Source organism: Coturnix japonica, chromosome 3 (assembly GCF_001577835.2).
Source record: "Coturnix japonica isolate 7356 chromosome 3, Coturnix japonica 2.1, whole genome shotgun sequence".
NCBI lineage: Eukaryota > Metazoa > Chordata > Aves > Galliformes > Phasianidae > Coturnix > Coturnix japonica.
In genome coordinates, this window is record NC_029518.1 from 96,337,111 (window position 1) to 96,364,383 (window position 27,273).

Below are 27,273 nucleotides of genomic sequence, written 5' to 3' on the forward strand. Positions count from 1 at the left end.
TTGGTAAAGCGGCTGGTTTCTAGCCCGGTTCATAGAAACAATGAATGGTTTGAGTTGGAAGGGATCTTTAAAGTCCATTTGGTGCAATTTCCCTGCACCGAACAGGGACACCCACAGCTCCATCAGTGCTCAGAGCCCCATCCAGACTGACCTTGGCCAAGGGGCCAACACAACAAGGAGGGATGAAACCCAAGGCTGGAGAGATCCATGCCTAGAGAAGAACAGGACAGACTGGAGGGGAGGCTGCCCAGGGAGGAGGTGGAGTGAACACCCCTGTAGGTGTCCAAGGAAAGGGCAGATGTTGCACTCAGTAACATGGTATAGCACGGTCACGGCAGCTGGACTAGATGATCTTACTGGTCCTTCCAACCTGAATGATCCCTACCCTGAGCTATCTACAAACCCCATTAAGATGTGATATAATTAAAAGTCAAATAACATAGCAGTGAACACAGAACTGAGAGAGAGGGGAAAGAAAGACAATTAACTTCAGCAGCCTCGCAGAGGTTACACCTATTTTACATTGAAGTGTCCACAAACTGTAGGACTTGCTATTTCTGGAAGCCATCTGGTGTCTCAGAGCATCTCAGCAGCACCACTACACCCAGTGTCTGTCTGATGTAGATGTGGCACTGAAGGACGTGGTCAGCGGGCATGGTGGGATGGGTTGGGGTTGGACTGGGTGACCTTGGAGGTCTCTCCAACTGGAATGATTGTATGATTCTATGTCCCTCATCCTCCTCAGACAGCTTTTCTGCCTGTGCTTTGAGGTTATTACGTGACTTTAGGAACATAGCAGCAGCCTGCTTGCCTCCAGGATTGCCATCTTTTGCAAATGCTTCCTCCACAGCACTACATGATACAACTAAAAGATGCTTTCCAGTATCTTAAAAAGCAAATGGGCAACAAGACAAGGAAACCCAACCTCCATTTCTATTGCCCTTTGGTCTACGTCCCCCCCCACTGATAACGCTGGTCCCTACAAAACCCAGCCTGCACCAGCACAGGGAGCTACTGCAGGAGATGCTCAAGCAGATGGATGCAAACTTTCTTTGCAGCACTGCACTGAGACAGGCAAAAGTCAATGAGTTGGAAGGATTACTACCATGGGGTGAGATGTTAGGAGTGAAAGAGCCATGGCTGTGGCCAAGGGGTACCCTGGAATCGCCACACACCGACCCAGGCAGCTCCTGCACACAGCATCCTCTAGCACTCAATTTGTTATTACTTTGTTGTTACACACAACATATTCCTCCCATTCCTTGCAAACATGCTAATCCCAGCCAGGCTCTGGAGAGCAGCAAAGATAAAATCAGCACGGAGATGGCAGCTGACAGCTAACCCGGGAGCCTCAGGCAAGGCACAGAGCACCTTACAGCCCGTGTTTGAAATGGGGAAATTCCCCATCCAGACATAACCTGGACTTGGAGCTGAGAAGGACAGTGCCCAGCACTGCTGCCCATCCACACACCCTGCTTTTAGCTTTGTTGAAGCTGTGGAAGAAGATAAACTTACGTGTCCTACCTTGAGTCGCGGGGATGCAGAGAGGAGATTGGGCTGCACCCGAACCTCGTGGCAGAACCCAGAGGGCTCTCAGATGGCAGAGACCCAGCCTGGCAGCAGGGATCCAGCCCACTGGGATGCCCACAGCCAAGATGGAGCCGAGCTCACCGCTCCTGGCTGCCCGTGTCGTACCCAGCGCCTCGCATCCCAAGTAGTTTACTTTCACGCTTGAAGGTCCGCGTTTAATTAAAAGCAGTCTTGATAATTACGCTTCCCAGCCAACCCCTCATCTGCAGCCCTGCTGCCTGAAGAGATCCTCGTTTTAGGTGGATGTAGAGGGGGAGCAAGGCAGCAGTTGCCTGGAGGGCACAGGGACTGGAGGGACCCGCAGGGAGCAGCAGCACAGAGCTGCTCGCTAACGAAGCCCCAGGTGGCAGAGCAGCGCCCAGGGAAGGCACTGAGCATCACGTTCAGACACACTCTGCCACAACGAGCAGCACTGCTGGAAACTGCATTTCTTCTCACCTTGGGCAGCTGCATGCCCAGTGATGCTCCCATTAAAGGCCATGACCATTTCCACACTTACAAGATCCTAAAGTCATCGTATTCAGTATCGCAACGCTTCCGAGAGCAGCCTGGCTAAAACACAGCCACATCCACCCATTAGCAAAGCAACGTATCAGGGGATGTTGTAGCATTGCATTCCCCAGAGTATGATGTCAGAGACACAAACCTGTTAGGAAAGGTAAAAGGGAGCAGGAATAATTGCATCACCTCGTGCCCTTTGAACAACCTTTGGGTTCTGACGGGTTTTTTTTGCCAGGAAGAATAATGAAAGTCAAACTAATTAAGCAATGAACGTGCTCACAGTGCAGAGTGTGAAATGTAGAAGTGCCAAGAAGAAGGAACAGCAGAAAAAGGGCTAAAAGTACAGCTGATGCTGGTGATAGGCGGGCTAACAGGTCATCAGCATGTCAGCACACAGCATGTCAGGGTGCTCAGCTGGAGATAAAAGCAGAAGGAAAATCCTGGTGAGCCCCAGGGATGGGACAGGGTGAACGGGCTGACCCAAGGGTATGAAAAGGGACCTGAGAGCAGGACAGGTACTGGCACCTCCATCCCATCCCTGGGACTGACAGGAGCAGCTTGTGTCCTGGACACTGGTCCCACAGCTATGTGGGAATGTGAGCACAGAGCTGTTAGATCCATCTGGGGATGGGTTCATTATGAGCTATGATCACTTTCCCCTGTATGAAGGTCTAGCACTGAGACTTGCTTTGGGGCTGATGCAATATGGAAGGGTTATTTCCCACAGCGCGTCATTGTTCATCATGATCTTCCCCTGGTCAACATCACCATCAATATGCACAGGAAACCTCGAGGATGTGGGAGAGGTGCCCAGCTAAGCACAGCCAACCTCAGAGAGAACATCCATCTCCTGACAGCTCTGAGGCCAGGATCTGGGGATCCGATCTCAGGTCTCAGCTCTTCTCGGCTGTCTCAGCACATCACCATCTCTCTGTAATTCTCTGAAACTGAATTGCCATCTCCTATGCGCACACTGCTTTTGCTGTTCTGCCTTACCAGTCTGGATCATAAGTTTTTCATTGATAAAAGATATTTCAGTGCACCTTTTAGATGGAAGACCAACACATGTATCATCACAGAGAGGGAAAAGGGCTAAGAGGAGGACTCTGAAATCACAGGGGTGATGCAAGGCTGGGAAGCGGCATCATGATGCCAAACATTGGGATGTTGCTCTCTTGCTACCAAATGAAGCATCAGAGACAAACTGACAACTGAAAAAAGACAGAGCTGGGTCTGGAAGTGATAATTTGCTACTGCCACTCATGGGGGGGGGAAGGGGTGCAGCAGCACCTTTGGCTGCAATTTACACAATCACAGAACTATTCAGGTTGGGAAAGACCCCCCAGGTCAGCCAGCCCATCCCCACCATGCCCAGTGACATCCCTCAGCGCCACATCTCCACGGTTCCTGCACACCTCAAGGGACAGTGACTCCACCACCTCCCTGGGCAGCTGTTCCAACACACCACCATTCCTTCTAAAAAGAAATTTTGCCTAATATCCAACCTGAACCTACCCTGGTGCAAATTGAGGCCATTACCTCACATCCTATCTCTAGTTCCCTGGAGAAGATACCAACCCCCACCTCGCTACAACCTCCTTGCATAAATCCTAACCACCTATCTCCACCAACTGAACCCATAACAATGGGATACATCACACCTGAATGTGCCAACATCACAGGCATTGCAGTGTGAGGCACAATGCCATGCCACCAGCTCCTGCTGCAGCAGAAGACCTGACCAAGGCAAGGTCTAGGCTGCCCAACGTCACCGTGCACTTGTGCTGCCAGCATTACAGCACTCCAGCAAGCCACATGTGCAGCCTTCCCATTAACCACCCCTTAAACCTGTCTCTACAGGGCTGCTTTTGGGCTTTATTTTATAAACAACTCAAAGCCTCTCAGGACTGAAGAGATTTAAGCACAAAACAGCACTTAAAGCCCCTGACAGCCTTCCAGCAAGGCGAGAGCTCCTGCAAACTGTACAACATCCACCCCCCCCTACAGACACACACATGAAATCATTAACTTCATCCACCGCTTCTTTCAATCTCCCATCAATGATTAACGAACGTTAAGCAGCAGTTTCCCCCCCCTCCCTCCCCCCCATTAATGAGGAAGGCTTTATTTTGTTCTTTTAAATAAAACTGATGTCCTTACTTCTGCGACTCGCCGCGCGAGGATCCTTGCCAGACCTCTCTCTCCAGCTTAAACATTGACACATTGATTTCCAAGGTCACCGGCGCACCACGTCATTTTCTCTCCTTCGCAATGATCCTCAAGGCGCACAGGCTCTAACGGGAACCCGCCGGCACCCACAGAGCTCACCAATCGATAGAAAGAAAATGCCCGAGGGAAGGCAGCCTTGGAAAATGCAAATAGAATCCATTAGCCAGACAGAGTCCTTTCTTTGCCACCTTACATAAAAGCCCTAGAAAAAAAAAGCCACCAGGGTTCCCTACTCAGCAGCACATGGAGAAGAGGTGCAGGGAGCAGCCTGCCCATCATTTGCAGTGCCCTGAAAACTGGGCACGCTGCTGGAGGACAGACTTACCTGCTGGCTGCTGAGCTGCCCTGGGTTTGCTCCATGCGATGCTGGGGGGACAGACACCAGGAGGAGATGGCAGTGGCACCCAGCGGGTGACTGCGATGGCACAGCAGCGCTTGGGGTGGGGGAGAAAGCAAGCGGCGATGCTCGCTGTTGGGTTGGATGAAAAGCAGGGCTGGTACGGCTCCTAGAGACTTGATTTCTCTTGATATCTTGAAATCAGAAGCACTCACTGCCTAAATGCCTGATTCTTTCTAATTCAGGCAGGTTTTTCATGTGTGTCTCTATAGCTCAGCATCTGAGCTGTGTGTGACGCAGGCATCGCTGCTGTGCTGTGCAAAGGGGAAAGCCACTGTGTGACCCAATCACCTCTGCAAACCCAATCCTGTCCCTCCTGCCCTGTGGCTCCTCTGCAATAAAGAGCAGTGTTTCTATTTCCAGCCTTGGAGAGGGGCTCAATGCATGGCACCTCGGCCTGTCACTCTGCTCCCAGAGCCCCATGTGCTGGTGGTGGCCAGCCCGGGCAGGCAGAACTCACTGTGTCCATGCTGTCAAGCTGTGCTCACAGCATTTGACGTTATTTTACTAAAGGAAAGTAAATAAGAGGAACCCGAAGATGTTTGGGCTGTGCAATGGCTGGTTTGACCCAGCTCCAAATAGCTGCTGTTTTGCCATCAGCGTTGCATTGGAACATCACCAAGGAAGGGATTCCCTCTGCTGTCCCTGCTTTGTGCTGTGCTTCAGAAGAAAGCTGAGTTTCCAGATTCTCTGTATCGACACCAGAGATGAATCACTGCCACGGAGGGACTCATCCTGCACAGCTACAGACGTCAAACAACAGGAGAGCACTCACAGTGGATGAAGGACCATGGAGGTGCATGGTGGTGGGATGGAGAGTTACCCAAACATCAGCAAAGGAGAACACGCTCCAACCCTGCAGCTGTGCTTACCAGTGAACAAAACAGTCCAAATACTTTTAAATATATATATATATATATATATATACACACACACACATATATAAGAAAGGGAGAAAGACGTGGGAAGAAGTTCTGGAGGACTTAAACCATGACTTAGAGCCACCAACACCAATGGGATAAATAATGTAGAGCCCATGTGCTCCAAATGCACGACGATGGCATGAGGGTGTGGGAGAGCTGGAAGACGAGGGGCTCATCAAACCCAGCTCCCAAATGAAGAGCCTGCAGTGGAACAAACTGCACCAAAGGCTGCACCCAAATCATAGAATGGCCTGGGTTGAAAAGGATCACCATGATCATCCAGTTCCAGCCCCACTGCTCTATGTGCAGGGTCACCAACCAGCAGACCAGGCTGCCCAGAGCTTAAATCACACGTTTCTGAGTTAATATCTGAGTTAATATCAATGCAGTTGATTTTCAAAGCATGTCTTACTGTTATTATTTTTTTTTCAGGGGATATTTCTGCTATTTGCAGACTTGGAATCTCTTCTGCTGTTGCTTAACCCTTTGGAAGACACCCATATCCTTGGAGGAATTGGTAAGCGTGTAATAGAAAGCCCCCCCAAAAAGAAGAATATGGTAAGTTTCATGAGTTTACCAACAAATTCCACCCCTTCAGCTGTTCCATTTTTGTATGAGTTCAGCAGCAAAAAATACCCGTTCTGGAATGGCCTGGCTCCAGCAATGAATCTGATTACAGCTGCTGTGTTAAATGAATGATTAATAGACGCCTTTGTCGTGGCTGCATCTGCCTCTCCAGCAGCAGAGCGCCGCACGGGAACATTGATGCTAACCTGGGCGGAACAGCAAATTCTGTCTTCATTACGTTGCATCCTGGCTGCCTTGTGTATCCCAAAGCTGCAGCAAGGAATGGGATTCTCCCTTCCACCTCTGAACATAGAAAATATGGGTTAAGGCAGCCCAGGATGCAACCCAAGCTCCCGCTTAGCGCCTCGGAGCCCTCATGCAAAGAGCAAGACAAAAGCTCTGCGGTACAAAGAAGGATTTGCAGAAGCTACAGAACTGTTGCAGGCAGCCTGAGTTTCCTCCTCCTGCCCGTCCTCCTGAGCACGGTGATTAATTATAAGCCTGCAGGAAACAAGAGAGCGGAGGGAAGCGAATCCCCGCTGGCTGCCGTGCTGCCGATCCATCACCAGCAGCCGGACCTGACCTTCAGCCTCCCCTTCCAAAAGAGGAGCTTAAATATACGTTCGTCTGCTCCAGTTTCTTTTCTTTCCCCCTCAAGTATTTGCTAATCAATACAATGGACAATGAGAAACTCGCTGTGTGATATCATTTTGAAGGCAAAACCCTCATGGCATTTAACCAGATCATCTCCAAGGTCCCTTCCAACCCAAGCTGGTCTATGATCCTATGACTTTAGATCCCATCAGATCACACCACTTGCTCCCACAACACAGTGATGCTCGCTCTATTTATGTTGTCTCCTGAATCAAGCACAGGTTTGTGGTCCCATATGGTTGATCTAGGGCAAATCCCACCCAGCTCACAGCCAGACCTGACCCAGGGGTATTTCCTCCCCAGGTCTCAGCATCCAAAAGCTCTAAGAAAGAAGGGGTCTGACTCTTTCAGCAGGGTCTGCTGCAGTAGGACAAGGGGAAATAAATGTTTCCAAACACAAAGAAGAGAGACAGCCAAGGTCAGGCTGGATGGGGCTCTGAGCACCTGATTGAGCTGTGGGTGTCCCTGTTCAATGCAGGGAGTGGGACCAGATGACCTTTAAATGTGCCTTCCAACTCAGATGATTCTATGACGTTATGATCTCCCACCCTCGGCATCCACTGGCATCACTTGAATCACACGGCAGCGCTCCATGATGGTCTGACAAACCATCAAGAATAGGAATCAAAAGTGAAGTGAGAGCTGGTCAAGTATCCAACCATACATCATGGTTAGCCAGAGAATTCAGAGATAAAATTTAGCTTTACATTCACTTTTCAATAAAGGTAGTATAGACAGCCCCATCCCTGCAGGCATTCAAGGCCAGGCTGGATGTGGGTCTGGGCAAACAGAGATTTTGCTCGCTCAAAATCATCCCTATGAGCTTTGCTTTGAGTTAAGAAGCAAAGAAAAAGAGACGTGTGTTTAATCCTGCCTTCATGCTGAATGAAGGCAGCACATTCAGGATATTCCAGCCCATCACTTAAAAAAAGAAAAGCTGTAAGGAACTGAAGAATTCACCAGGTTATTAGTTCTGTTTCTGCATCTTGAAAACAAAGCTCCTGGTAAACGTCTACTTCAAGCAACTGTCAGCATTTAATGTTTCTATTTACTCCCATTCAAAAGAGCAAACTCTGAATAAGAACTGAACTTAATTAAGCGTGTCACATTCTTTCCAGCACACCAGCCATCAGCAAGATGTGTTTCCCAGCCTCACTGTTACCACCCTGCTCCCCAAAAGCCCCAATCTCCTTCTTGCCTACAGGCTGCCTTTACTAAGGGAGAAATGAGTGGCAGGGCTGGGGTGGGGAGCTGAAACAAATCACAGATCAGCACAGGTCTAAGGCTCAAAGTCCCAAAAATGAGCCCTCTCCTGAAGGGGAAGTGAATAGAGCATCCCCACGGGGGTACCTGGGACGCTGCTAATCCAATGTTGCAGCACGCTGCTGATAAATCAACTCGAAATCCAAGTTACTAGGTAACAGCCTGGAACTTATTTTCAATACCAGCTGGGCCAGCAAACAAATCCCTCCGTGCTGAATGTTAAACATGCTTACCCGTGCTAAAATTACCATTTGCCTTCTCCCCACCCCAAACCTGCAGCTGTGAATTCCTCTGCGTTCATCCACCTGGAGGGCTTTGGCTGCTGCTCCTTGGGGACGAACAGCCCATGGTCAGCTGTAGGACACCAGGGCCATCCTCCTGCTGGCTTTGTCACTGGGCTCCCTCTTGCTGGAACGCCCTGCAGCGATGCCTCCTCCTCCAGATTTCAGGCTGGGTTGCAGCCAGGATTTCCAAGAGTTTCTGTCTCTTCCTTAGAGTCAGGTGCGATGCATCGAGCGCTGTTTCGTTCCCAATAGAATAGCCAAACACTCACACATATATAATCTATACGTATATATATGATTTGCAGTACCTTCTTGGCTAGAAAAGACACCTTCTACTGCAAAAGCTCCTCGAGCTCTGGGTAAGGGAAGGGAAGGGTGAATTTTTGCTGGTGAAATAGAAGCTCAGCCTGGAATTGCTAAGCGACAAAAACAAAAGATGTTCTTCCGAACGGATGGCGTGTGCTATAAACTCTGCAGTGGTGCCATCCTGACATTCAGCAGCACGGAGAAAGGAGCACAAACTTTGGGGAAAGGGGGTGGGGGGAGAAAAAGCAACACAGCAGAGTTGTACCCCCCAAAGCCCTCAAAACCCTGCTCCAAATGGATTAAGTGGACCCCCACCTGCTTGAAGCAGCAACCAAGGAAACTGAAGGCAAAGCTTTTAACAGATCAGCGCACGCCTGCAAAACCATGGTCTGCAGGAAACTTCCTCCTCTAAGTTCAGGGCAGGAGGACACAGGGAGAGCTGCTTACAAAATACACTTGTCCAGATGGTCATTGAAATGCATTTGGGGCCTGCAAGGAAGAGCCCAATGTGATGCACTGAGGTGGGCACAAGGGTTGGGGCACATTTGTATTTCTTCTTCCTGCAAATGCATGGAGACATTTGCTGAGTCAATAGCAAGAGTTACCGTGCTATATATTGTGTATATGTGTTTTTAGTTCTATTTATATATATAATAGGCAATAACGTGCATATTTTCTATGTGTGTACATGAATGATACCCCCCAGGTGCCTCATGCTGGGTCCCCTCCAGGAACATCCACCAAGTGAAGCAAAGAGCCCATGAAGCCCCATAATGAGCTGGGATGGCCCAGGGGACCATGCACTGCTGCTCTAATGGGCTGTGCCCCTCAGGTCTCGGTCCTGCTGCCTGCTCCCTTCCCAATCAATAACATGCTCCTTCAGCCTTTGCTCTCCCAGCAGCAGAAAGACGCTGTGATTAATACTTTGGGGCACTTTCTGGCCCTATAAGTGTTGGAAACAGCATGGAAAGCGCAGACCTTCGTCTTCTCAGGGAAGGGATCAATACCTCCCTGCTCGTCTTGTTTTCATTTTAATGCCTTGTAAGAGGTTCCACAACGGGAATAATTACAAACTGGTTATGAAAATAACTCCCCTCCTATGGAGCAGAGAGGTCCTAAGGGTTCAATTACGTGACAAGAGAAAACAATCAAGAGACACCCTGCGTTCAGCCATGCTTCTAAAAAATGGCTTGCCTTTGTTGTTCTTATCTAATTGTAACGGCTTAGGTAACCAGCCTTAATTGGGAGCCAGCTGTGCCTGCAGGATGCACACATCCTCTCATCCTAGAGTCATAGCATCAAAGAACCATGGAAAAATGGAACCATTGGAATCATGGAGCCATGGCAAAGAACTTTGGAATCATGAAGGTTGGGAGAGACCTTAGAGGTAACCAAGTCCAATGGCTGACCCAACACCACCGTGCCCGTTAAAGCACTGAATCACAGAATCATTAAGGTTGGAAGAGATCTCTCAGATCATCCCATCCAACCATCAACCCGTCACCACCGTCCCTAAACAGAACTACAGAATCATTGAGGATGGAAAATAACTTTAAGATCCCCTAGTCCAACCCCAATCCATCCCTACTACATCCACTAAAACACGTCCCTAACAGTCACCTTTCTATGTTTCCTGAACCCGAGAGCAGGATTTGGGATGGAAGAAGTCCTGGAGGATGATGATAAAGCAACACAGGGGCACACGAGGTCCCAGGGCTCCCTGTAAGAGGTGGCAATGAGCTGGGGTGGCCTGGGATGAGACTGCATCACATAGGTTGGAAAAGACTCTCATGATCGACAAGCCCAACTATCATCCTAATGCCTCTGACATCGCCAGGAGACTCCATCAAGTGGCAAGGGGCAAAGGGTGTCCTGCTTTCCACACCCAAAGGCTTGTGGTGCTTTTGGAGGATGTTAATTCCATTTTTGCTTCTTACCCCACAGCATTTACCCCGGGAATATGTGAAAAAACTTGGGTTTGAGATTAAGGCTGATGAAACATAGAGTGTCGGAGATAAACTTGTGTGGCCACCTCTAATTCCCTTCCCTCTCCATCCTGAAGAGCAGGATAAATGCTTCTCCAGTTAAGCTGTAAGGAAGGCAAGAAGCTTGTTAATGCTGATGTTGTTTCTGAGGTTCCTAACAGCAAGCACAGATCATTTTCATGGTGCCTCCAGAGCACTGGGTATGACCACAGGAATAATCCCATTAACACGTGTAGAAACCCACTACATGTATGGTGTCTTCAACAGACACAGAGTAGGTCCCAAGTGCTCTGCAGTGAGGAATATGATGGTCTTAGTCCTCCTGATATATCTCATAGGGGACAGTGAGCTGGAGAGAGCAACCAGCCCTGGTGTGCAGCAACATTAGGATCCACCTGTGCTCACTGTGTCCAAGGAGAGGCTGGATGGGGCTTTGGGCAGCCTGGTCTATGGGAGGTGTCCCTATGGCAGGGATTGGGGCTGGGTGGGCTTTATGATCCCTTCCAACCCAAACCACTCCACGACTGTCTCTCTTTGTACCCATCCATCATCATAAGGATGCGAAGAACCCAGCCCAGTCTATTACAAATTATTTTAAAAGGAAGATATGTGCTCCAGCGCTCATCCCTTACACTGCCATCAGCAGCAGTTACATCAAAATTATACACCACGGGCACAGCAATTTGGTAAAATCGCTGCATTACGGAGGAGTGCTGCCTGAAACTGCTGAAGGAGGCAAGCAGGCATGTGCAGAAAGGGACAAAAAAGGCAATATAGAAACCCTTAACCCTTGGGGATCACAATCTAATGATGATCTAAAGATTCAGACACACACGAGCTTAACCTTTTCCTCCTTACACACAAAAAACACCCCCCAAAATACTGACCATTTTCTGCACTGCACCAAGGGCTGCATCTCCAGCAGGCAGCCTCAAATTTAAAAGGCAATGGGTTAAGTGGGAAATGTCCTGACCGTCTCCTGTTCTCTACTTTAAACAGCAAGAAGACAAGACTACTTCTTCCCCAAAGGCAACGCACATGCCCGGGGCAGAGCAGGGAATGATTAATGCAGGGTGATTTTGGGGGGCTGGGTGCACTTCTTCAGCATCCACCTATGCTTGTTTTTCCCATTAGAGTTGGTGATGAGCCCGAATGGATGAGAAAGGAGCACGTCACCTGGACCATGGCTTGCTGAGAAGGTCACCTACACCCACATTCATCATACAATTGGCTTCCAGCTCTCCTTGTCACTTCATGTCATGAGCAGCAAGGGCCATGCAAAATCCCCAAACCCACATTCAAACAAATTGCATAGCTAATGACAGTATCAATACAATGAGCTCCATCAGCAAGCCCTTTGCACGTCCCCCACCAGCTTTGTGCAGTGTCTGGTGGCTGACAACAAGGAGCAAAGCTCTGCCTTGCATCCTATCCTTCTCTTCCTGGTGGGCATTAATTTTCTCCCAAACCAAAGCCATTCACCAGCAGAGGGAACACAGAGCTGTGAGTGGGTCCTTGCTGGGGATCTCCTACAGCCCCTGGTTGTGGTGCTGGGCAACTCTGCTCTGGGCAGCCCTGGAGGGGCAGGAGTGGATCAGAGGGACCCCCAAGGTGCCTCCAGCCTCAACCAGGCTGGGATCTCAGATCTCCAGCCTTTGATCTCGTGGTGTGCCAGCAGCACCTGAGCACCGTATTTATACAGCAACATCAAAAACTTGGAGCCCATTCCACATAGACATCTATGCATTTACAGTGTACGATACTGCTGGAGAACAGCACGGTGTGGATCCTGTACACAGCTGGGTTTGTGGCTGTCCCCTGGGTTTGCCATGCTACTGAATGTACAGCTCTCAGTCTCTGGAAATGATGGGATGTCAATGGTTCACCAACTACATCAGCTTCCAGCTGATGTACCGCAAAAATAAAGGCAGGTGATGAGACCACATCCAACCTACGGAAAAAAACACATCTTCCAGACAAGGGACTCACCATAAAGGCACAAAAAGGTGTTTGGGAAGGAAGGAGCTTCTCTGAATGAAACAAAGCAGGGAGCAGCTCAGCACTGCGGGAGAGGCAGCCCCCCTCCATACTGCGAGTCCTGGAGAGTTTAGGGAGGGAAAGAAAGCACCTTCTGTTTGCAAAGGGCTGATTTTGGCACCCAGGTACAGAGGGGAGGGATGGTGAGCAGCAGCTGCTGAAGCAGAGGAAGGAAAGCACAGGCTGAGGTGCTCTCCCCCATCTTTGCAAGCAGCAGAGCTCCCCAGATTCGATATTCCCTGTGCTCAGCCGCAGGCAGTGGCAGAGCAGGTCCTGCAACATTTCCCCACATTGTGCAAGATCTCTCATGGCTCGGGTCTGCTGGCAGAGCTGCTCATACCTGAGCTGAGAACTGGGGACACAGGCTGCAATGCATCCATGGCTCCAGAGCTTGCAAACAGAGGGTTTTGGACCACGCTTTCAGACTGCCCATTGATAGGGACACTGTGGAGGAAGGAGATATACCCGGTCCCATGACCTTGGCAGTGTTCCACTGTGCTTCCCATATTATAAACAGCTATCCCTAAAAACGCCCTTTGTAATCACTCAGTCAAAACAATCGAGGCTTGAAAGCCACTTTTCCCCCAAACTTGGTTTCACGTTGCAGAGATTAGTACAGCTGCACCCACAGCAGCGTGAGCAAAAAAAAGCCTCCCCAGCACATGAGGATGGAAATAGGCAACTGTGGGTGAGAACTGCTCCCGGGGACAAGGAGAGGAGCTCTCTTTAAGTGCCTGGGTTGCTCAGTGGGGCTTGGCTTGCCCAGCAACCCTGCTTCTATAATCGTGCAGGGCACAGAACCCACCAATGCTCCCAGAGCAGCTTGAGGATGCAGCTCGGGCACCAGCTTCAGCCTCACAGGGACAAAGGTGGAGCTGAAAGCAGCTGGGATAACATTACCTACGGTCAAGCATCCCCTGGGCACCTTCAGCACCCAAACAGAACAGCTCCATCTTCATCCCATGGAGCTGGAAGATGTGCAGACCCTCCTGCCATAGGGATGCATTGGCTGTTAAATCCCTGGGATCAGAAAGAAACAATCCCAAAGTCAAGCGTGAATTTCCTTTTGCTCATCTGCAGTGCTTGAGGGCTCCACTAACGCAAGCTTTTCTGAGCAAAGAGAGATTCTAGAACTTGCTTTTGAAGGCTGGGAGTTAAAATACACCTCACAAGGTCTGCAAGGAAATGGTTACTGTCGGCAGAACAGAGAGGGGAGAAATGCTCCTCTTGTTTGAGGGCTCCTGTGCAGATTGCTGCAATCAGTTTCCAGCCATTGCTTTCATGTTGTAGTCCAAAAACATCACGTTTCTTGGGAGCCTCAGAAACTGAAACTGAAAGTGAGGTGGTACATAAAGCCATGCTAAAGCCTCAACATCTTCTTAAGAGCTTTTTCTATTTCCAAGTGCTATAAGAAAACAAAAGATGTTGTCCATTTCCACAATACCTCCGTGGCTCCCAAGGAGTCACTGCACCATAAAAGCTTTACAACTTAACCAAATGTTCTGAGTTTACATGAATTTGTGTGTCACATCCCCATGGTTTTGGAACACCTCCATGGACGGTGACCCCACCACCTCCCTGGGCAGCTGTGCCACTGCATCACTGCTCCTTATGAGAAGAAACGTTTCCAAGTATCCAACCCGTCCTTGCAGCAGGGTGGCTCTCAGGGTTTGTTGCTTCATCCCTGGCACAGCTCAGGAGGGATGGATGCAGGAGTGTAATTAGCTGAAGGATGCTGTTCCGCAGCTGGAGTGGAGACCTGAATAAGCAGCCAGGCTGGCTTTCAGCACACAATTAGCAGGCTGTTTAATCTGTGTGTCAGGTGTCAGGGAGCTGAGGCCTGGATTGCATTTACACAGGGAAAAGGATTCGCATGTTAGATGAGCGGGGCAGAGAGAAACAACAAACCCTATTGCAGCACAGAGAGGGAGACACCAAATTCTATCTCCCTAATAAAGGATGGAAAACTTAAAAGCTAACGTAGAATACCAAAAAATGAGAGGTCTGTTGTTTGCTCCCACTTTTGGAAGCGACACAACCCCACGCTGAGGAGGTCTCACTGCATCAGGCACCCCAGCAAAGTCTCTGCAACCCAGTCAGAGAGACCAGAGGTTACACAGGGTTAAACATAACTGTATGGCCTCACCCAGCTGTGGGGTTTTGTCTTCCTGCAACGTCCTTCCAACTAAATACTCCACATGCAAGGTAGCTTTTTCTTGCCTTCAAGAAGCCCACAGCCCGAGAACTGAAGCTCCTGCCTCCCTTTCTCGTGTGCCTCTGCAAACAGCCTGGACGTAAACGAGCTGGATGAGAAATGTGCATGAGATGGTTTCCATACTTGGTAATCACAGCGCAATTACAACAGGAGCAGAGATTTGGCATTTCCTCTTTCAAATGTGAGAAATCAGAGTCCGTCGCGTGCTTTGTAACCCCACTTCAAAGACTACCCAGCAGCTAAAGGTAACCCTGATGGTCAGATGCCCCTAACACAGTTTCCCTTTGCAATCTCATGTGCACATCCATTGCTCACAGAGCTTTGGCAAGCACGGGGCTGCAGCCCAGCACTTCTTACAGGGGCCCTGGGTGAGCTGAGCTCAGCACAGACATCTTCCCCACCATCAGTTTAAGAAAGGCTGCATTCTGCCTTATTTTCCTGCTGAATATCTCAGATGACTGCAAAGATTTGGATGGCTAAGCTCACAGGATGACCTGCTGCTCCACATCCCGTCCCATAAGGACGGCTGAGGCAGAGCCACTCGCAGGGTCAGGATCTCAGTTTCATGGGAAAAGATGAATAAACAGAAGCAAAAAGGACATAGCAGGACACAGGATCACCACTGGGTGATCAGCCTCTTTAGAAATGCAAACTACATATGGTTCATTATATGTGGAGGTTGGCAGCCCTGCATGAGACAGCGAGGTTGGAGCTTGATGATCTTTGAGGTCCCTTCCAACCCAAACCACTCTGTGATTCTACAGAGTGATGAAAAGTTGGAATAGGGCTCCAGAAAGCAGAAGGAACATGAAAATAAGGATAAACGCTGTGTAGGATAAGGCAAACCAAAGGGATCTGTGCTGTGCCTGCAGTAGCTCACCCGGAGTGCAGAGACAGTGCTGCTGGATGCCAAGGGAACACGTGGGTGCAGGAGGACAAGAGGCTTAATTCTGCAGGACTGGAATTCCTTAGCAGGGAATTAACACTCAACAACATTTCTTCTAAGAAGGAAGTTACAAGTCGAAGCCAACATACCTGTGTATACTTAATTCTTTGCTTATGTAAGAGTCTATAAGGCTATAAGCAAATGTTGTGGCCTTTGAATATTTCCTCTTTCCAGTGCAGATCCTCAGCTTGAAGGACAGTGTGTGGGGGACATCAGTTGGTGTTGGCCAACCCGTAAGCCCCATAGCTGTCTCCAGGCTGGACTCCTGCCCTGCCGCTGTCATACAAACACAATGTCCTTCAACATTCTTTCTGCAGCAATTAATGCAGAGATGGCACAAAGAAACACAGGCTGCTTCCTAGCACAGGTTCAGTTTTGTCCCCATCCATCTCCCAGGTGAGGAAATCCCTCTGAGGTCACCATAGTTCAGTGGAAAAGGAAGGGAGAACACCTGTATTGCAGTCACATCTCTCCCAGCTGCAATTCTGCATTTTCTCCAGCACGAGGAAGTTGTCAGAAAAGCTATTGGTAAGCAAAAAAAAATCCCCACAAACTCAGCTTTTTGGAGACTTGAAAATGTAAGGAAGAGCCTAGTGAGCAGAAGAGGGATGGTGTGAGCAGAGCCAGGCAGGAGAAGGGCTGTGCATCAGTTATGTGCTCCGTGCCATTGTCACTCCACTAACTGACCCCTGCCTGCTCTGAGCACCTCAGCCTCATCCCAGACCAGAAGATGATCCCAAAAACATCCTTGGATGACTTGCAGGATCCAAACCCAAGGAGAACAAATGCAGCAGCTGGATGGATGGGCAGCAAAGCAATCCAAAGCCAACAGCAACCGTGCGGATGCTCGTGGCAGAAGCAAACCTTAACATGGGGTGATTTCCAGCAGGGCTGGGAAATTGCTAAATTGGAGCCTGCCTAGTGCCAAAGCCAGACCCAGCAGCTGGCTGCAGCCAGCACTGGGTTAAAGGCAGTTTTGTGTCCTGCCTTTATGATATAATAACTTGGCACTGCTGCAGTGGCAAGCCTGAGAATCAATTACATTTCTGTTCAGTACATCCTGAAATATCAGAAGCTCGTGTCCCAATTAAATATTCAGGCAAAACCTAAAATTACAGTGGACAGCTAAGTAATGAATTACACGTTTCACACTGTAATCAATACCTACAAATGCCAGGTAACAAGTAATGCTGCGCCCGGCAGAGAAAATGCCGAACACATTACGGCCCATTGGAGTTGGGGATGCACAAAGAATTATGAAGCTAGTTTTAAAGAACAACCCCAAAGGGAAAGAAAAGGGGTAAAGAGCATGAGGGAAGATGGAAGAAAAAGCACTGAGAAATATATGAGTGAAAAGGGGAAGGCAACGGGGAAATGTGGGGAAAACAGGGGAAAACAAGCAAAGAAAGCCACAGTTGGGAGCCAATGTCCACAGGCAGATCTTATTCCTAACTGATCCAGTGCTATGCTGAAGTCAGACTTCAAGTACCATTTGATTCCAATTCATTTCCTTTCTTTTCCTTCTAATTTTATCCTCATCTCTTCCCTTTCTCATTTTTCCACCACTGTATCCATCACCCTTTTACAGCTTTCCGAGACCAAATTATTTTGTTTTTTTTTCTGAGAGCAGAGAAGTCTGGTTTGATTCAAACCAGGTTCATTGAACAAAATCTGTGTATTTGTTTTTGGGCAGGTCACACAATGTCCATGTAGGCTCCCTCCCTGCAGCTGACTACAGAGCAGTGATGGAGGCTTCGAGAGGACACTGGTTTCACTGCTGATCAGCCTTACCTTCTGGAGTTGACCAACAGTCAATCAAGAGCTGTAGGTGTTCCTGTTTGTTACAGGGGAGTTGGACTACAAGACCTTTAAGGATCTCTTCCATCTCAAACAATTGGCACATCTAAGAAAGGAAAACTCAACACATGGTGTCCAAAGTTGAAACACATGGTGTCCAAAGTTTCAACACAGCCAACACGGACTGGGCAGGCCAGTGCCAACCTCTGATCCTGGCCTTAGTGGAAAATCCTTGCATTCTAATAGGTTTAAAATTATTATTATCATTATTATTTGTAGTATTATTTAGCAGTACACATGCCTCCATGCTTTTCCAAGCCAGACACTTTCAGCACAAAGCAAATACATGGGTTTGACGGAAGAACAAGATCCCAGAGGGGCTGACACTCCAAAGTGAGAAGTCTCCTTCCGAACTGCCAAGTGCTATTGCTGTTTGATTAATTTATTTATTCACTGACAAATTCAGAGCTGGATTTCAGCACCAAACCCAAGAGGGAGATGCAAGGCTCTTTGGAGAGCACCTAACTCAGAATTCATGTGCAAACCGATGGGTGAAGACACTGCACAGAGCACTTCAAGAAGCAAAAGAATGACATGAATGATAGAATCAAAGAACAGCCTGGGTTGAAAAGAACCTCAAAGATTATCTGGTTTCAAACCCCCTGCTACATGCAGGGTCGCCAACCACCAGACCAGGCTGCCCATGCAGCAGTTTGCTCACACACCTTTTATCACAAGAGCAATGCATGGAAGAGGCTACAGCCAGTTTTAATTTAAGCTGGCTCTTGTCCCAGTTAGTAATTGCTATTTCCAAGCTTTGGGAATCATCTAAGCACTCCGCAATGAGTTACAGGATCATGTGGAAGCTTTCAGAGACAGCAGAATAAGGGCTTTCCATCCATTTGTACACACTGCTAAACAACCCCACAAAACTATAATTGAGTTTTACTGAGACTCAGTTGAAGACCAAAAGGAATAGAAGGGTTTCTTATTATGGAGCAACCAGGGGTCCTTCTATATATAAAAAAAAAATTAAAAATCAGAGATATAAGGTAATTACTAACTTTCATGCTGATTACTTCAGTATCTGTCAAAATACTTGAAAATATATTTTGAGCATTTGTTCCTGCTTAAACAGAAATTCAGCACTTCACTAATTCACTGTTAGCCTGTGCTGAGAGGTGCTTGATGTTTCACACATGAAAAGCTCTTTACTAAAACCCTAATTTTGCTCTAAATACCCCTTATATCAAGATCCCCATTTGTATCTGGGTGCTTTTTTAATGACATGCCATACCCTAAAACTTGTAACAAAGCAAACTGTGTTTTGTTTATTTTTCCAATGCCAATTTATCCAAAGGGACAGTCTTAGCATCTCACTGGGATTGCCTGATAAAGTCATAGTATCATGGAGTCATTAAGGTCAGAAGACACCACTAAGATCATCTAGTCCAATCATCCATCTACCACCAGCACTGACCACTAAACCACATCCCTGTGGACAGCATCCACACACACCTGCAGTAATTTTTGCATTACCTACCAAGAGATGTATAAACCTCAACCTCAGAAGAACAGAAGTGAAACCCCTTGATTTAGGGTAAGAAAGAGCACGCTGCACAAATCAAGCTCCATTTAGATATGAGCATGCCCAGGTCTATGCAGAGCTCGCAGGGAGACAGCTTCGTGCTCCCATCGCAGCCAAGCCAAGCAGCTGTACAAAGCACCTCCCCCTCTCCTTAATCTAACCATGTTGTCAACACGGCTAAAGCAAGAGAAATCTGCAAGCATAATTACACCTTGGGACTGCTAACATGACATTCTCTAATAAGTACTCCCCTGAGCATCTGCTGATCTAATAATTGGCGCTAGGAAATAGCGCGTGCTTATCTGCATGGCAATTAACACGGTGACGAACCGCAGCTGCGAGGCACCGAGCTGGGGCAGGTACAGGAGAGGGGAAGCACCAAGAGTTGGTCAAACTTTGGGACACTGGTCACAACGCAACTCTATGTCCGCTATTGGGCACTTCAGACATTAGCAGAAAGGTATGAAACCATTCAAAAATCTGCCATTGTCATGCTGGCTGTCCATAGAATAGGTAAATAAATAACATCCCGACCTGGAGGGAATTTCAGGGATGGCCATTCTTCCATCACTCAATCAAAATGACATTTTAATTGAATTTGACAGTGAAAACCATCCTCCGACACAACGGCTGTGGTAAGCAGTCTCCTTTGGGCTTTCTCATCCATTCAAGCCAGGGATGCAGGTACAATTTAAGGTCATTGTTGCCTTTATTTCCTGTTGGCTCTGGATCTCGCCCTGGCATTTCACCAAAAGCTGCCTGGCTGTGGTGCTGGGCAGCAGCTCTGGGTGGGACCAGAGGGACTCGGGAGCCTCCAGCCCCAACCACCCTGTGGTTCTGGGTTGGGATCACACCACCAAATACCTCTTTTGAGCACTATTTGTCATGACTCTGTCTCTAAGCACTTGAATGTGGCTCGTTTGGACACAAGAACAGGGTGATTGTCCCATCGGTGCCAGGTTTGTCCTTACTTTTGCTGGAGCATCACTGAAGCGCATTTCCTGTTGCCATAAGGCAATCCTCAGGATGAGTTAAACCAGCACAGCGCCTTAACATCTACTAATTAGTCAGTGGGTGTTAACGCTAAGAGGCTCCCTTTGCTCAGTGCAGAGATGGAAGGACTAATGGAGGAAATTTCCGAGGTTTGGCAGAGCGAAACCTTGTGAAACCCCAGTAGGAGTTAATGGTTCCTCAAAGGGTGGCACTGCTTGTGCAAAGTTGCAGGAATGCCGCTGCCTTCCAACCACAAATAAGAAGACACAAACCTCTCAAAAAAAAAATGTAAAAGAATTAGAGTAAAAATAGCCAGCGTACTCTGACACAATACAAATACATGTGGTTTCTTGATGTGTTCTCATGCCAGGAAGGCCACAATCTTGCCCAGACCGCAATTCCCAGCAAGCCCAAGTGCCTGGTGCCTGCTCTGCTACATGCTGGAAAAAAGAGCTACAAGACCACGGGTAGAAGAGAGCTGCATGTCCCCTATTTACAACTAACAATAGAAAACAAACAACATTTTATAGAAACAGACACTGGAAAAATGTCTTGTGCCTCGGGCTCTGCAGAAGGAAGACAGAAAAACTTCCTCTTCTATTGTGAGCTAAAGGTGGTCTGTAGCTTTCAGGTTGGTCTTGATGCAGAGAAGAACAAGGCAGCATCCCATCCCATCACATTCAACCCAACTCAGCCCAACCCATCCCATCCTACGGCATCCAACCCAACTCATCCCAACCCATCCCATCGCACCTAACCCAACTCATCCCAAACCATCCAACTCAACTCATCCCAGATGCTTTAGGTTCTTCCACCTGCAGTAATGGTGGGAAGAGGCTGCCACCATCTTGAACTCCGGTGTTGCCAATACAAAACTCCAGCTGTTTCAGGAATGTTTCTCTGGACATCGATAACCTGTTCGCCCATAAACACCTTCCTGTCCTCTGGAGAAGGAAACCTGCTGCTCCTCAGACACAGTGAGTAGCTAATGAAGAGTCCATTCAATAATGAAAAGTCATTAATTCACAAACAACAACAACCAAAAATAAGCACTAAGAATATTTCTTAATAATGATCTCAAGAGATCTTTGAGTAGAAACACAGTTGGCTCCAACAGACTAAGCATGATTTGGGAACTTCCCTTCTAGAGCCATCAACTACATGGTGCAGGGCAACACAAGGTTTCTCCTTCCCTCCAAAAGATCACAGCTCTTCCCAGCATACTCAGCAGCATAGAATAATAAAATCATTAAGGTTGGAAAAGACCTATAAGATCATCAAGTCCAGCCATCAATCCACCACCACAATGCCCATCAAACCACATCCCACACCTTGGTAGTATAAAGAGTTAAGCAATACTGCACCCAATTTCTGTGCCAAATGTTCATGTTCATCAGGTAGGGAGCTTGGTAGGTAACTTCTCCCTAAATCAAGCAATCACCTGACAGGTGCTGTTGTTTAAAGGGTTTGCAGAACACAATCCTCTTAAACAGATATCACAGAGAGCGACAAGGATGCATCGCTCAGCCCAGAGGTCATTCTGCAGAGTCCAGTCCAGTCCCCTGCTTGTTTCCTTGGGCACAGCTCCAAACATGAGTTTACTGCCATGTTTCATATTTTCATATACTTGGTGACCATATCAAAGGACATCACGATCACTCAGCTTCACAATAAGTCTACCTGGAAGGTACTGCTATTAGAAAGAGTAACAAAAATCCTATGAAATAGAGCCTATCTCGCTGGAAGCTGCTGAGCAACAAAGGGAAATGATACCATATTAACAATCTATGTTTTAAAAACAGAATATAATCTTCTTAATGGAAAGGAATGGAATATTCTTCCTAATGGAAGATGACCTGGCAACGCCCAACCAATTCCTTTTCTTCTTCTCCAGCAATAAACAAAACCAAAGCAAATGCCCAGACAAGTTTCCTCCTTCCCAAGTAGAACAGAGAGATGGTGGTGCCTCGGCCCTGCAGACACCCAAGGTCAGGCTGGATGGGCTCTGAGCACCGATGGAGCTGTAAGTGTTCCTATTCAACACAGGGAGTGGGATGAGATGGCCATTAAAAGTCCCTACAACTCAAACAATTCTATGGTTCTGTAAGTCTTCCAAAATTAGGAGTGCTGGTGACACCTCTGAGCAGAAAAAACCCTTGTGCCAGCCCTACCTCTGCAGTCTGTAGTTCTTCCTTGGAAGGGAACTGGAAGACAAACCCTAATCCCCCCAGACCATGTTATTTTAGAAATGGTTTGCTCCAAGCAGCACACAAGGATGGTATCAGCTCCCCATGCCACTTTGAGCAAGTTTGAGACGGAGCTAAGGAGATGGTGACCATTAATGAAAAAAAATGTGACAAACCTGGGAGGTTGCTGTGCCTGCAAAGGGGTGGAGAGTATGGATACGACTGAAATCTCATACTCAGATTCAAATAAAGCTCTGCTATTCTGACAAGGAAAAAGAATACAGACTTTGAACAAAACCAGGAAGAGAATTTAGGCTTCTTGCCCGAGATCAAGTATCTGTGGTAAAGCAAATTTCTGACCCTAAATTACTGCAATCTAATCTCTAGATAACATCTGATTCCCTGTAGGACAGCACACAGCAATATCCTGCCCTTAAATGCCAGCCTGCTAAGAACAAGAACTGCCACCACGCTCTCAAGCACCACATAGAAGCTCAAAGCACAAAAATGAATCACAGTGGGAAGGAAAACCTTAGAGGCTTGATGCAGCATTAATTACTGTTTCTTGCTCCCAACAAGTAACCTCAGAGAGCAATGGAAGTGCTGCGTGTGGCCCTGGTAGCAGCAGTGGGGTCTCAGCCCAGTAGGATCATTTCCCCAGCACACACCATCCTGACACCAAAGGATGCTAAGCAGGTTCCACGGGGCTACATGGGAAGCTACCAATACTCTGTACCTTTGGAAAGAAATTCAGAGCACCCATGAGAGGCCAAAGCTCCATCTTCAAGTCTAGTCCGTGCACAAATAGCATTCACCACTATTTGCAAAAAATTTTGCATCTCCATAGTGAAGTGAAAGCATAAGGCACGAACAACTTGGGTTGTGCTATTTATAATGAGGTCTGCCAGCACTGACAGCACTTTACAGCTCATCAGGAATACTGAAATGCATGCCTGCAGAGCAAACAGTACATCAGCTAGAGCAGCACATGCACTTCCTTTCACCAAACTCAAGGCGAGCACGGTGCCCTCGCCCAATTCTCCTTGGGTTTTGTATGGCATAGTTTGCATCCCGGAGATGGAAACTGCGTGTGACTTCTTCATAGAGGCACTTCCTCAGATAAGTGTTGTGCAAAACCAAGAATTTTACAAAGGGGATTGCTCAATGCTACAACTGTGATTTTGCAAAGCATCTCCAAGCTCACTGAGCTACCCAGCTACCAAGTGCACATAAAGGGGATGCGTTTTAGATTAGAGGGGAATGCGCAGCGTGGATGTGGGTGCTGCTGGGAGACGTACGCTACTATTCATTCTCACAGGATGCTCCTCATTCCCATAGGATGCTGCTTGGTCCTGCAGGATGCTCCTCATTGCCACAGGATGCTGCTCAGTCCTGTAGGATATTCTTCATTCCCATAGGATGCTCCTCAGCCCCCCAGGATGCTCTGCTGGTTCACTGCACTCCAACCCTGGCACCGTCCACCTGAAATCCAGCTGTTACTCAAAGCCCGAGCTGCCAAGTCCCATTCCATCCACACCAACTTCAAAGTGATTCTGTGAAAGCCACGTTGCTTTTAAACTCCACCTGCTTACGGGAGTTTTTCCTCAACTATCTATCCCCTTCCTGACTGCTCACTCCCATTCAGCTGTATTCAAGCAATGCATCGGAGGAACAAAAGGATTTTAAAGGTCTTTGGGACTCCATTTGCTTTCCATGAAGACCTGTCCCTGGGGTGCTGGGGCAGCCTTTCTGCAGTAGTTATCCAACATGTCATTCCTTTTTGCTTTACCATAGGAAGTCAGATCTGCTTTTCCATTATGTAATTCCTACATACACTCTCCTTTAGGCTTTTCTCCTTGAAGCGAGCTGCAGAGAGTGCCTGTAGCATTAGCTCTGCAACAAAGGCATCTGCAGGAGGAAGCCTGCAAAACTCAAAAGTTCAGGAGGACCCACTGGGAGATGATCCAACAAAAAAAAGCTGTTAATTTGTTGGCAGACAAAATCAGACAGGGGTTCATTTCATACCCACATTTCCCATACATTGCCACTGGAATAAACACAGGCACCCCAAGCTGCTTTGTTTCACCTCTCACAAACCATACTCTTCCTACAAGAAGCCGCAGAAAAATTATGCACCAGGTACCTACTATCTTATGCCCTAGATACAGAGGGTGTGTTAAAAAAAGAAAGAGTGGTGATCAATTATATTCAAATGGGGAGGGAAAGGGCAATCTCATGCTGCTGAAATGGGCGTGAGCACATCTTGGTAAAGGGAAAATGGAGTCTTCCGTAAGGAGCGTGTGGACGCAGCGGCACAGAGGAATGGGGAAATCAGGAGGGGTCAGGGAGCTCAGCTCCCCCATGGAGTAATGTGAGGAGAAACTAATTAAAAAGCACAGGCCATGGGGAACTCCAGGAGGCAAGGGCTGCAGAAACAAGACCAAGACACTACTATTAAATCACAGATATTAATAGAGGCTGTGCTAAAATGGAGGGCACTGATGACTTTGCTCCCACCGTTCGGCTGGTGGCATCTTGTGTGCAAAGGTGTAGTGGGTGCAACCGGTTTGAGGTGTGGGTGGAAAGCACAAACCTGCTCCTTGCTAACAAGCTGGGCTCCCCTGGAACCCAAATATCCCTGGAGGAACATGATGTGCTGCACCCTACAGAGCTGTACCTACAGAGCCTGACTTTGGCTACCAAGGACAGCGCCAGTGGCAATAGGTGACACTGCCGTGCCTTGAGGCCACATGCAACGCAACAAACCACATGTTAGCGAGGCGAAACGACATTAACAAAACGACATGAAAATCCTCCCCCAACCTTACTAGGCAGCCCTTAAAACAAAGCATTTCCATAGCACAAAAAAACAGGCAAGCGCCTGAGAAAAGACAGCATAAAAGCTGGGCTGCTCCACATCACGCTTCCCAAAAGTAGGACAGCTTTTGAAAGGCGTAGGATTGCACAAAGGTGACAAAGGGCTGCGAGCTATAAGTAACCCCGTGTCACTTCTGCTGAATTCTCCCCTAAAATACTTCACTGCAACAGAGCTCCAGAGACATTGCTTCTTGCTTTGTCCCACCAATCAGTAATCATCACTAATGAATTAAGCGGCTCCCAAAAGTGCAGGAATGCAAGCAGAAGACCCAATTTTTATATTTTTTTAAAGAAAATTTTATCTGGGAAAAAAAAAAAAAAACAAAAAACAAAATAAGAAGAAAAACCTACCTGGCTACAAACAGCCCAGCACCATTGGAATCTGGTAGAGCATGAAGCATTCTGTGATTCTGTGATTCTACAGCGCAGACTGTAAAAACTGAAGGCCAGATTATGTAAGAAAACTTGTGCACAGGATAACAAACATATTCTTGGTGTAAGTGTGAAGTCAGCACTGAAAATACGTTTCTGCAACAATGTGCTGAGGTCGCCAGCATCGCTTTTTGAAAAGGGAAGATGAAACTTGCTGGAAAAAAAAGGAAAAAAAAAATGCAGCTGGTATTTACTAAGCCTTTAAAGGAAGAGCAAAAGTGATCAGCTCACAAGGACCAGTGAATGCACGTGGATCTGAGTTTCGTGACTGCAAACCAAGTGCACACAGTGCCTACAGCTGCTCCAACAACACCGTCAATAGGAGGGCTCCAGCACTTCAGCGTGAAGTAGATTCTGGTGCAAGGACACACTGCAAGGATGTGGCTTGTTTTCTATTGATGCCATCACACTGTTACATAAGGAACAGTTCTCTTTCCCTTCCATTATTAAAGCCTGAGCAAATGAAGCCACACAAAGGCTCAGGTGCCGTACGGTGCTATGGGGGCAGCAGGACTGAGGCTGCCATGCCAGAGTGATGGAGGATGGATGCACAGAATCATAACATCATAGAACCATTTGAGTTGGAAGGGACCTTTAAAGGTCATCTGTCCCACTCCCTGCACTGAACAGGGACACCCACAGCCCATCCAGTTCTCAGAGCCCATCCAGCCTGACCTTGGCTGTCTGCAGGGACATCCACCACCTCTTCAGGCAACTGTTTTCCTTAATTCTGTCAATATTTCACATGCTGGGGGTCTCTCTTTGAAAGATACACAAGTCAGTGTATTTGATGAAGTCACGCAGATAGGAGGAGGGAAGCATCCAAACTATTTTCAAGAAATATCATGCCACCAAAATACAAAATAAGAGTAATTACACTGGTAAGTCTCACTTCCTATCCTCGTGTCATGGCTGTCACTTCCTCTGCTGGCTTACCCATAGAAACAGCAAAGAATTAAGCTGGTGTGTGTATTCCTTATTTCCATTCTGCTGGAAGCTTTGGGATGGGAACACCTCATGGTGCTAGAAGGAAGCTCCCATGATGTCTGCAGGACAAGCAGCCGAGGTGGGTGCCCCTTATGCACCTCGCAGCAGAAGTTCCACCAGCTGCCCGCAGACATTTATCAGGCTGCTAATGAGTTAATTAAAATTTTTAACAAGATTTCAGTACTTACTGAAATTATTTACCCCATGTTGCATAGTCATGGCGCTGACAGTATGTGGTAAGTGGCGCACACTGAGTAAGTTTTATTCTTTTTCATGACTATCTACTTGTCTGTGAATGCTCTCATCGTTGCTAGCAGCTGTAAAATGTATCTGTCCTTCATATTTAACATGCAAAATAGCTGCTGGATTGCTTCTACCCTGTCGTTCATCCATTATTACCCCATCATTTGCACAGACCACCACAGCATCCAAAACCCAGACACAGCACATTGACAGCAGCAGGGTGGGAAAGGTTTGAAGGAAAGAACAAGCAAACACCATCTAATTGTAATGAAG

General features: G+C 47.7%; 1 protein-coding gene across 6 annotated transcripts in view; it reads right to left on the reverse strand.

Moving 5' to 3' along the window:
- Positions 1–27,273, reverse strand: part of NCOA1 (nuclear receptor coactivator 1) — a 134,367-nt gene that overhangs the window by 59,162 nt on the left and 47,932 nt on the right. Inside the window, exon 1 of one of the 6 annotated variants that reach the window (XM_032443214.1) lies at positions 8,430–8,723. The exons of 4 other annotated variants lie outside the window; for them this stretch is intronic. The gene's annotated coding sequence lies outside the window, so the exon portion shown is untranslated. Of the gene's footprint in view, positions 1–4,251; positions 4,387–8,429; positions 8,724–27,273 lie in introns of those variants that run through there. One more of the 6 variants, XM_015859673.2, reaches the window with a different exon arrangement.